At 30.8% G+C, this 10,896-nt stretch overlaps 1 pseudogene; it reads left to right on the forward strand.

The window, feature by feature from the left end:
- Positions 1 to 6,219: 6,219 nt before the first annotated feature.
- LOC107013441 lies at positions 6,220 to 7,664 on the forward strand (annotated as a pseudogene).
- Positions 7,665 to 10,896: the final 3,232 nt, after the last annotated feature.

Raw genomic sequence — 10,896 nt, forward strand, 5'->3', positions numbered from 1 at the left:
TTGTATTATTCATGAATAATACATGTATTATATTGTCTTATAAATTATTTTAGTTTATTTGCAATATGTATTATATGAGAACATGAGTGATATTTGCAATATGTATTACAAGTGTGTTAATTTATTTTAGTTGATATAACTAAAAAAAGAGATAAGTTTGTAGTATGTATTAGAAATGTATTATTCGTGATTTTAATATAATTTTAATACAATTATGAAACATATCTAACACAACTTTAATACAATCACGATACCTTTCCATAAACTTCACCTTCTTCGAGTTTCAAAATTTTAAAAATTTTAATACAATCATGATATCTTGTTTCTAAAATTTTAAAAATTTGAATTTCTATTTGAGAACATTATATTCTACAATTTTCTGTTTTTTCTATTTTTTTTGTCATGTTTTTGAATAAAAATTGTGAAATATGGAAAAAAATTGAGTTAAAAATAATTATTTTAAGAAAAAGGATGAAGAATTGACACAGAAAGAGATGGATGAAGAAGTTATAAAAATATAAGAAGAAGAAGAGGAAGAAAAAAAGGACAGAGAAAGAGGCGAAGAAAGATCAACTGTACACTTTTTTAATTCTTAAAAATTGTTATATTTAGTTAGAAAAATTATATTGACATAAATGGTAAATATTCTTTTAATATGGTACATTTATGTGATTTACCCTTTATAATACTAAAGGTAAAAAGGAACCAAAATAATTAATTTATAAAATAGCAAGTAAATTAAAATAAATATTTCTAGTAACCTTTTCTAACGAATATGGTGGGGAATAGTATTTATTTTCTTAGCGGGACTCTTAATTACACATGGTCAAGGATGGTTCCTTTTTTTTTGAGAGAAAAAACTTTCTATAAATACCAAATCAAATAGGTTTATCACATTATCCTGAAAAATTTTAAGTGCTCAGATTTTCTTTAACAACAACAACAGACCACATCAAAATGTACGTTTTCTTAATTTACAATTTTATTCACCTTTTAATTATTTTCTAATTACTAATTTAAGTATTAGTAAGAGTTTTATTATTCTGTGCGATTAGAACTTTTATGATCTAATTTTTATCAATGTTTAAGTATCATAGTTATAGCGTTGATGCATAAATTAAATAACCAGAAAATTCAAAAATTACCTGAAACTTTTATATTTTATAAAAAATATCCATTATTTATTAAGTCCACTTAGTATTTGTTACTTCCTCCTCCGGAAAAGTTCGAGTGATAAAATTGAAAAAAAGAACAATTTGTTTTGTTTTAATGTGTTATAATTATAATTGAATCAATGAAAAGTTTGATTATACGATTATTATATCACTCTTGCATATATTGTTATTTTATGGTTGTTGATTGATATCATTCACTATAAATAGATAATACAAATTTATACATATTTTTAATAGTTTTAGAATATATGGGTATAAATCATATTTTTTTTAAATAGTCAAATATTCTTAGAAAAAGTTGAACCCAAACACAAGGTGTAAAAAACTTGACCCAAATATTATTTATCAAAAAAATATTTAAAAACTTGGGATAAACGCTAACTATGGGCCAAATGCCTTGGGAACTTAGGTTTAGGGCTAGAAAAAAAAATTATAAATAGGCTCATAAAATCTCCAGTCTACGTCTCAACTCTTATCGACGGAATAAAATTGCTCTTAAGTCTCCCACAGAGCCAAAAAGCAAATAAAAAAATTTGTATGTTCTCAATTCCAATATTTGTTATATATGTTTTCAATATTTATTTATTATATATGTTTTAGTTATAGCTAGTAGTTTTGTATCTTTTAATTATATAGCCACCATCTCTAGGTCATACAATTTGACTTCCTTGATGAATGTTTGATGGTGTGGATATACCGTTAATTCGCTGGAAAATTATACTATTTAATATTTAGTTCGGTCAAAATTTTAGTTTTATAATGTTGATTCCCCTTATTCTCTATTTGTTTCATATTATTTAATAACGTTAGATCAAAATTTAAGTTATATAATGTTGACTCCCCTTATTTTCTACCTGTGTTTACTTGTTTCCTATTTTTTGACAAGGACTTGTGAAAATGTTGGCTCAGTCTGGAGATGCATCGTATCATATATAGCGAACTAAACTTTCGCATCGAATTATACTTTTAAAATTATATTTTTTTTTTCGAGTTTCCTACCTTAACTAGCACTCACTTCATATTTATATGCAAACTAAACTTTCGCATCGAATTATATTTTCAAAATTATATTTTTTGCAAGTTTCCTATCTTAACTAGCACTCACTTCGTATTAAAGAACACGGTGATGCTGAGTTGACTTTGTTGTCGATTGGTAACAAATATTTGACCAACTGAGCATTGAGGTCTCTCTTAATACAAAGAGAGTCGATAGTTTAGGCTTGTAAAGAGAAGAAAGAATAGTTGAGTATGGGATTCGGAAAAAAACTATAGTTTAGATGTATTTTTGACCATTACTGTCTCGCGAGTTGCTAATGCCTTGTTTATCTTACTTTTTAGCAGTTACTGCATTCTTTTACGCGTGCTGCTACAAGAATGGGGGATGAAATTGATGACATTGAATTCGCACGACAGATGCTGAGTTTACAAGTAAACAAATATGAAGAAAACAGAAAAAGAGGAATGAAACAAAAACAAGTAGTTGATAAGAGTCATAACATTACTCCTCTTTCTGATTTTGAAGAAAAGATCATATTTAACATACTTGTGAAGATCCCGCCACGATACATTCATAAGAATGTCATGCCCGTTTGCAAAACATGGAAAGAAATTTTTCTCCACAACTTGTTTCATTGAGCGAAATTTCAAGGAATCGAAATGAGAGTTACTAATACAGTCAGGATATACAAGGCATATGAAAACGAAATTGATTGAGATTGGAAAAGATCTTGAATGTGAATCGCGTGATCTTGGACTAAATAAACACACAAGATTCATTGTAGTTGTGATGGATTTATATTGATGAGTGAGCCAGATGATTTCTACTTTGGGAAACTACGAGTCATAAATCCCGCCACAAAGTTCTGCATCACTATCCCTGGATGCCCTTTGCATTGTGAACATGGAACATGTAGTGCAGCCCTTGTATTTGACTCTTCGACAGAGCAGTATAAAGTAGTGCACATTTTTAAGTACTGTTTTGGTTTCAAAATATTCAATCTTAGCAATGCCAATGAAAATTGGAAATGGGAACGAGTTGATTCTGCTCTGTGGGAAGGTTTAAATAATCAGCCATTCGATGTTAATTTTTGCTGGGAGAATCTAGTATCGATAAATGGAAGGATTCTGCATTGGTATGTTAATTCGAGTGAGTACTTCGTTTCAATGGATGTAAACAGGGGAAATTCAGTATTACCTATCTTCCAGAACGCGATGAAGTGGTTAATAAAACTAACAATTACACGTTGATCCAATTGGATGAATTTCTCTCTTTTATAACCTGTGATTCCGAGGCAACAATGGATGTTTGAATTTTGGAAGATTTTCACAGGCAAGTTTGGTCCAAGAAAAACACGATTGTGGCAGAATTGACACATTATGTATGTCCATCTAAATCAACGCGACCAAATGAGAGATCAATGCCAGAAATCGGGAAACTTATTGCTGTTGGTGGCGCGAGGAACGGTGAAATGTTGATTCTTAAACACCAGAAGAACTCAAAGGAATACTTATATGACACAAAGAGTAGGGTGACGAAGATGTTCAACATTTATAACATGAGGAACTCAGAATCTTTCGTAACGCACAAGGAAAGCCTCTTTTCGATGAAGAGGATCTCCTAGTATTTGGAGATCATGAGCTTAAAAGGAACGGCATGGATAATCGATTATAGTTTGCTTGGGTTTAAGGCATAGTTATTTTTATCTTTATATTTTTTTAAGTGTTTGTAGTTGGTACCTTTGTTTACACTTATGCATATTACATTTGAGTAAATTTGATTTGCTGTTTTAGATTTTCTCCTTTACACCTTGTTTGGATGGTTTTTGAATGTTCATTTTTATCGTTATTTAAACGTTAGATGTTATCGACCAATTTGATGTAATTGTATCATTACTTTAATATTTTCTTTCTTCAACCTTCTGTTTTATGTTATCTTGCTTCTACCTAGAGTCGTCAATATGAGCTAAGTTTGTCGGGCCGGCTTAGCCTAATTCGGGATTTGATAGGGCTGAACTAAGATTTTTGGAACCCATTTAAGAAAATGATTTTTAGCTTGGTCTGAATAGGCGTGCTGATTTGTGGGATTCGAAAAATATTGGTAGAGCCCGTGGCCTAGTAAAAATTAATTAAAAATATAATATAATATTAAAATTTTAAATTAAAGAGAGTCCAAACTCAAAATAATTATGTTAATATTTCCATTTAGATATTTTTACTTTTTTAAAAAAACATAATAATTATTATAAAGATAATTTTATATATTGTTTTGATTAACAAGTAGTAACATTAACATCACGTAATATTATTTTGTCGATATTTATGATAATATTTTTAAATTATAACTTATAATTTAATTTTATAATTGTAAAAAAACAATATTTTAAAAGTGCGCTGACCCGCCAAGCCTGTAGCCCACATACTTGTGGGTTGGACATGTCGTTTTCTTACCCACATAAAAAAATGGGCTAGCTCGACCTGACCCGTAAAGTGTCTGTATGAGTTAGCCCGGATGGGGTGGGCTAGCCCATATTAACGGCTCTACAGTTCTACCCTATTTTTCTCGTTGATTTATCATTCAAATTGTTTTTATCTTATCTAAATTATATTCAATAAAATAAATATAATATGATACAATATAATATAATACAATACGATATATTATTAAAATATTCTTAATAACCATCCAAACAAAAGTGGGAGCAAAGACAAAAAAGAAAAAAAGAAGAGAAGAGATTAGATAATTTCTTTCTATCTATCCTAATTTTGGTGAAGAGAGAATATCTTATATCCTATTATACTTATAACACAACATCAAATGTGATTAATTATCCGATACTTATTTTCCTCAAAATAATAGAATCTCAAGTGTGCATATCACAAATTAACACAAACACCATAATTATATATAAAAAAATATACTAATTCTATAAATAATAATTTTAAAGAAGAATTGGTATTGTCTTGTCTAGACTAATTATATATAATTAAAATAATAAGGTGGAAAAGCTATCGCCGGCTCCATCAATTTATCATTGAAATATATGAAATAATAACTATTTTCGCTGTTCACTTCTATTGGTGACATTTTATTGTTATATTATATAATTTTAATAATGTAAATCTTTTGCCTAAATTAAATAACAATATTTAAAAAAATATCCATATAATGTTTTACTTAATTAGTAACTACACCCTATGATGTTATTCACTTCTCTCTTTCCCCAATTCCTCCTTTTATCTCTCTCCTAAAGAGTTCAAATATTGGCACAACATACTTGGTAAGCTTCAAAACTACTTCTCTCTTTTTAATTTGATGTTCAAGTATGGTGAAAAAGCTTTTTAAGCTTTTATTTATGAGTCAAAATTACGTAATTCATTGGAAAATATGTAAATGACATTTTTACTTATTTTTTAAGGGGTGTTTTATTTCTAGAGTAAGGTGATTTTTGAAATTTGAAAAATTACCAAAAACTTATTCTCACTTTCATTTTAAATTACTCAAAAATAATTAAAATAACTCCTCCAATTTGTAAGCATCATCAAATACAATTGTGACTTTAAAAAATCAATTTTTTTACTTTGATAAATATAATTTTCTTCTAAATATTCACAATTTTCATGGCCCAACCCCTTAATAAGCTCGAAGAGTCTGTCAAACAATCATTAGACCATGAACACCATGATCGAAATTCAGAAGGATCCTCTATAGTACCATGACCCTAAGGTCATAAGTATTCTATTATTGTTATTTATTTTCTAGTGTTTGATAAGTAAACAAAAGAACATTATATGGGTGGCATGGAGTAGCGAATATGGGTTTCGGGTGTAGGGCTTAGGAGAATTTGAAGGTGTGGCATAAACAAGGAGCTTGAAATGCTACTTATGAAACATGTCTTCCTAATTAATCTGTTAGAGTGATTATTTTTCTTTATTTTTAACGAAATTGTTTTCAAAAGAAAATATTATGATTGTATATAATAATTTGGAGATTGCTTATACATCGTATTATAGTTTATTTCTACAGGTTCTTGGTGATTATTGGTATATGATGTCTCCTAATGAAAGAAAGTGTTGTCGAAGTTTATTCCCAGACGTACTTAGTAACCTTTCGGATAACGTAAATGGTGTCATTTTGATATGTTTGCCTTGTAAAGATTCTACAAGAACAAGTATCTTATCGAAAAAATGGAGGTATAACTGGTGTAGGCGTACAGAGTTGAATCTTGATAAATCTCATTGGATAACAAAGAATGATTTGCTATACCCTACGGTTAATTTAAAAAGATTATTTCCCAGTTGTTGACTATTCATGAGGGACCAATTACTAAGTTTACCCTCGACATCATTAATCAGGATTGACAACTTCATATATTTTCTCTCTAGAAATGGCATTCAACATCTTGTTCTTCACCTTTCATATGAAATACAATACAAATTACCTTTTTCCGTTTTCACATGTTCGCAGTTGAGACATCTAAGTCTTCATAATTGCTCAATACATCATTCTTCGGCATTTAAAGGATTTAATAGGTTAATTAGCCTGGAATTATGTGAAGTCATAATTTCTTCTGAATTATTGGAAAGTTTAATATATCATTGCCCGTTGCTTGACCAATTGGTGTTGGTTATCTTAGAAAACTTAAATACAATCGAAATTAATGTCCCAACGTTGAGAACACTCGATTTCACAGGTTATACTTCTATATGCCTAAAGAATGCCCCTCGTCTAGTAAAAATATCTCTTGAAGGTCGCTATATGGAGGTAGAAGATCTAGAATTCGTAAAATTTTTTTAGTCTTGTTCTGCTCTTGATCACCTCTTCTTTGACTTCTCTAATTTCGAGGTAAATGTTGCTCCATGAATTTATTATTATTCACTTCAGCGGATTGAATTTCTTGTATGGCGACTTAATCTTGATTTTTGGTAATTTTTTTTGTAGTTCTATGCTGAAGAAGGACATGAATTACCAACAAGACTTCCTTTTGATCTTAACAATATCAAGCGATTTAATCTGCCTCATTATATGTTGATTGAATCATATAAGCTTTCATACACCTTTTGCTTGATAAAAAGCTTTCCATACTTAGAGTATCTCGAAATTCAGGTTCTTAGTATTTTGACTCTTTTCATAATTTTTTAACCCTCAATAATATGAGAGTTTTCTTCTTATCTTTCTTAGTTGTACTCTGAAGATGAAGAGGATGATCGTATCTTGGAATTCAGGTTCTTAGTATTTTGACTCTTTTCAGACGTGACATTTAATCACCCAAGGGAAGTTAAGTTGAAATGCTTTGGAGGAAAAACACCTGAGATGCAACTTATCAAGCTTCTACTATCCAGCCTCCCCTGTTGGTGAGAATGCTAATTGACCGATAGTTTCTGGATAATGGATCTCTTGGCACAAGACTAAAAATATTAAATGAAGTATCAAATTTTTTGCGGGCATCACCGAAAGCAGAAGTAGTCTACATAGATCTGTCTGAAACATGAGTATTGCTAGATAGATGTTTTGATTAGTTTTCTTTATAACACGTCTAGGGTTTCCCCAAAGTGGAATTGACCAGTGGTGCTTGATCGAAGTTCTAGTAGGTAGTCATTTCTTTATCAGGGAATTGCACGTGATACTTCCACCTCATACGACTCCAGAAAAGGGGCTAAAATCCCCAATTAACAACTTACATGTTTAAGGATTTTTACATTTACTTCTTACACATGAAAGAGTTATGAAATGTGACTTAATACGCACTGTGTTGGTTTATTTCAATTATCAATCATAAACCCAACAAAAGTTGGGGTCGATCCCACAAGGAGTACGCGCATGTAAAGATGTCAAGAGTGTGAGAGTTAATAACTTTCCTAAGCTTATCTTCAAATAAAAGGGTGATTGAGTAATTAAAAATAAAGTTTAGATTGTTTTCTAACATATGATTTAATCAACAACAAGAGTGCAGTAACAATATTTTGTTTTTTAATTAAGAGAGCGACCGGGGTTGTAGCCTCAATATGATAGAACTGCTACATGAACACAAGTATCTTGCTCAAATGCATAGGACTAATGACAACGATCCAATTGATAATTACTTGCAAAAATTTTCCAACTCTAGCAAGCTAATCCCAAAGGTTCTCCCAAACTCAAAGGAAAATATTAAGACTCAATTGATAGACCCAAGTAGAAATCTCCCTATTCCTAGTTCAACTTCGTTAATCAACACAATTAATTCCTTAATATACTTCTTTCTTTGCTACTTGTTAAATATTCAATCAAATTTTCACCATTCCGAGCAAGAAATGAATATATAGGGCTAAATCTAGTGTTTGCAACCTCACAAATAAGAATGTAAACAAGTAGATAATCACAACCCAAATAATAATAAGCAAGATAACATAGTATTCAATCACATAAAAGTCATAAGAGTCTACAACCCCGACTAATAGGTTTAGCTACTCATACTAGAAGAAGAAAATGCAATATTAAATATAATAATAAACATAGTTCAAGATTAAACAAATAAGAAGATTCACACGCTATGTTGAAAATCCCTTAATCCTTGCAATGTTAACTAGAGATACTCCTCCTAGACTACTCAAATCAACAAGAAAAATGACATAATTAATATTTGTATAACTCTCAAAATATAGACAAAGATGACCTTTTGCTGCATTTGCGGAGTGAAACCATGGAGAAATTCCAATTTTCATCTCCCCATTTTCATTTCGTGGAGTGGGACAAACTTGTTCCTTTTTCAGACAAAGCCAAATTCAAGTTCTTCTACCCTGATAAATGGCTCCACGAAAGTTAAACTTGGGCACAATTTTTGTGACTTCTCAATCTTTACTTTTCTTCTTCTTTTGCACTAACATCCATGTTTTTTCATCATTCTTGAGCAAATACTTGTTTGCTTGACTTTTTTAGCTCCAAGTCCCGAAATTCACCAATTCAAGTTAGTTTAGGTTATTAAATTATACTCAAAGACACTTAAGACTCAAGAAAAAAGGTAATTCATATGTTGGTAATTTGTTAACTTACGTCTTATCCAAGGCTTATGACATTGAGGAAGAAAAAGTAAAGACTCTCACATGAAGTTTCTCCAGAAGTTCTTCTTTAGAAAATAGGGGATGCTGAAGCAGCTATTTGCCAACCTAAAGAAGTCTTTCCTTGTATTCCTACTCAGACACAGAAGCACGTGTCGGGTAAACCATTTCATTTTTCGCCGCAGACAAAGAATAAGAAGAGCACCACAATTCTGAAACCAGGTTTAAGTCTAAAAAAAAAAAGAAACCAGAGAACAAAGGGAAACATAGAAGTGTAGAGAAACCTGAAAGGTAAGGCCAGATAGTAGTTTACAATGAACAAGTAAAAGAGAAAAGAAGGGGTTATATGAAAAATAGAGTGCATACACTATAGGAAGCGCACATCTGTCAAATAGTCCTACTCACTCATTGACATATATGTGTTGGTTGTTCTCTTACTTGTTCTTTAGAAAATAGTATCTAACGTTACCTTTTAGGCTTTTCTACACTTCCATTTTTTCCTTTACTCTCTGGTGATTTCTTTTGGGTTTTTGAGACTTATAACCTTGTTTCAAAATTGTAGTGTTCTTATCATTCTTTGTGTGCTGTGAAATAAGACAATGGTTTCTTTGAATCGTGATTCTGTTTTGAGGAGGAATTCAACGAAAGACTTATTGAAGTTGGGAAGGAGATTCTTGAACAACCCCCCATTTTTTATACGAGGAGCTTGTAAGAAACATGATGTGAGAGCCTTTTCTTTTTCTTTGCTCAATGTCATAAGCATCGTATAAGTGGTAAGTTGACAAATAACAAACATATGAATCAATCTTTTATTGAATTTGAGTGTCTTTAGTATAATTTACTAATATACACTAACTTAATTTGGTGAATTTTAGGACTTAGATCTAAAGAAATTAAGCAATCAAGTATTTGATCAAGAATGATGAAAAAAAGATGAATGTTGGATCAAAAGACTTCTTGAAGTTGGATATCATAATAACAATAGTGTATGCGAGATGTAGTGGAGTAAGGAGATACATGGGAGTATCTCTTTGAAGATATATATACACTTTGGAGGACATTCCTAATGAACCCTTCAATGACAAATAAAGAGGATAAGCTAAGCCTGAAGAGGCTCTTATAAAACAATATCATCACTAGAAAGAGGATTACTAGAAACAAAAGTATGGGATGCAATGGCTCAAAGAAGGAGATGGAAATATGAAGTTTATTTCTTTGTATCTGAAAGGCATGAGGAAACCGATGATTGATGAAATTTAGCGGGGGATATGATATGTATCACTCAAAACAAAGGAGATGAAGCAATTAATGTTAGGGAACAATTTAAAGAGGGTCAATGAAATGAGGTTCAAGCTATGCTCGGAAGAAGTATAACTACAATATAGAGTATCAAAATGAAAAGAGATCCTACAGAGGAAGAAGTTAAGGAACTAGTGTTCAGCTTGAATAAAGAGCACACATGTGGGCCTAATGGATTGTCAGAAGAATTTTTTCAAACATGTTGAGAGGTCATAAGGAAAGATATATGGCTGATGGTGATGGTTGTTTTTTGTGGTGGTGAAATACTGATATATTTCTCATACAAATGTAGTTCTAATTCCGAAGAAGGTCAGTAAATTTTAAGATTTACGACCTATAAACTTGAGCTCTTTTGCTAATAAGATTTCACAAAGGTACTGCATAAAAGAAT

The sequence above is a fragment of the Solanum pennellii genome, chromosome 3 (genome assembly GCF_001406875.1).
Source record: "Solanum pennellii chromosome 3, SPENNV200".
NCBI lineage: Eukaryota > Viridiplantae > Streptophyta > Magnoliopsida > Solanales > Solanaceae > Solanum > Solanum pennellii.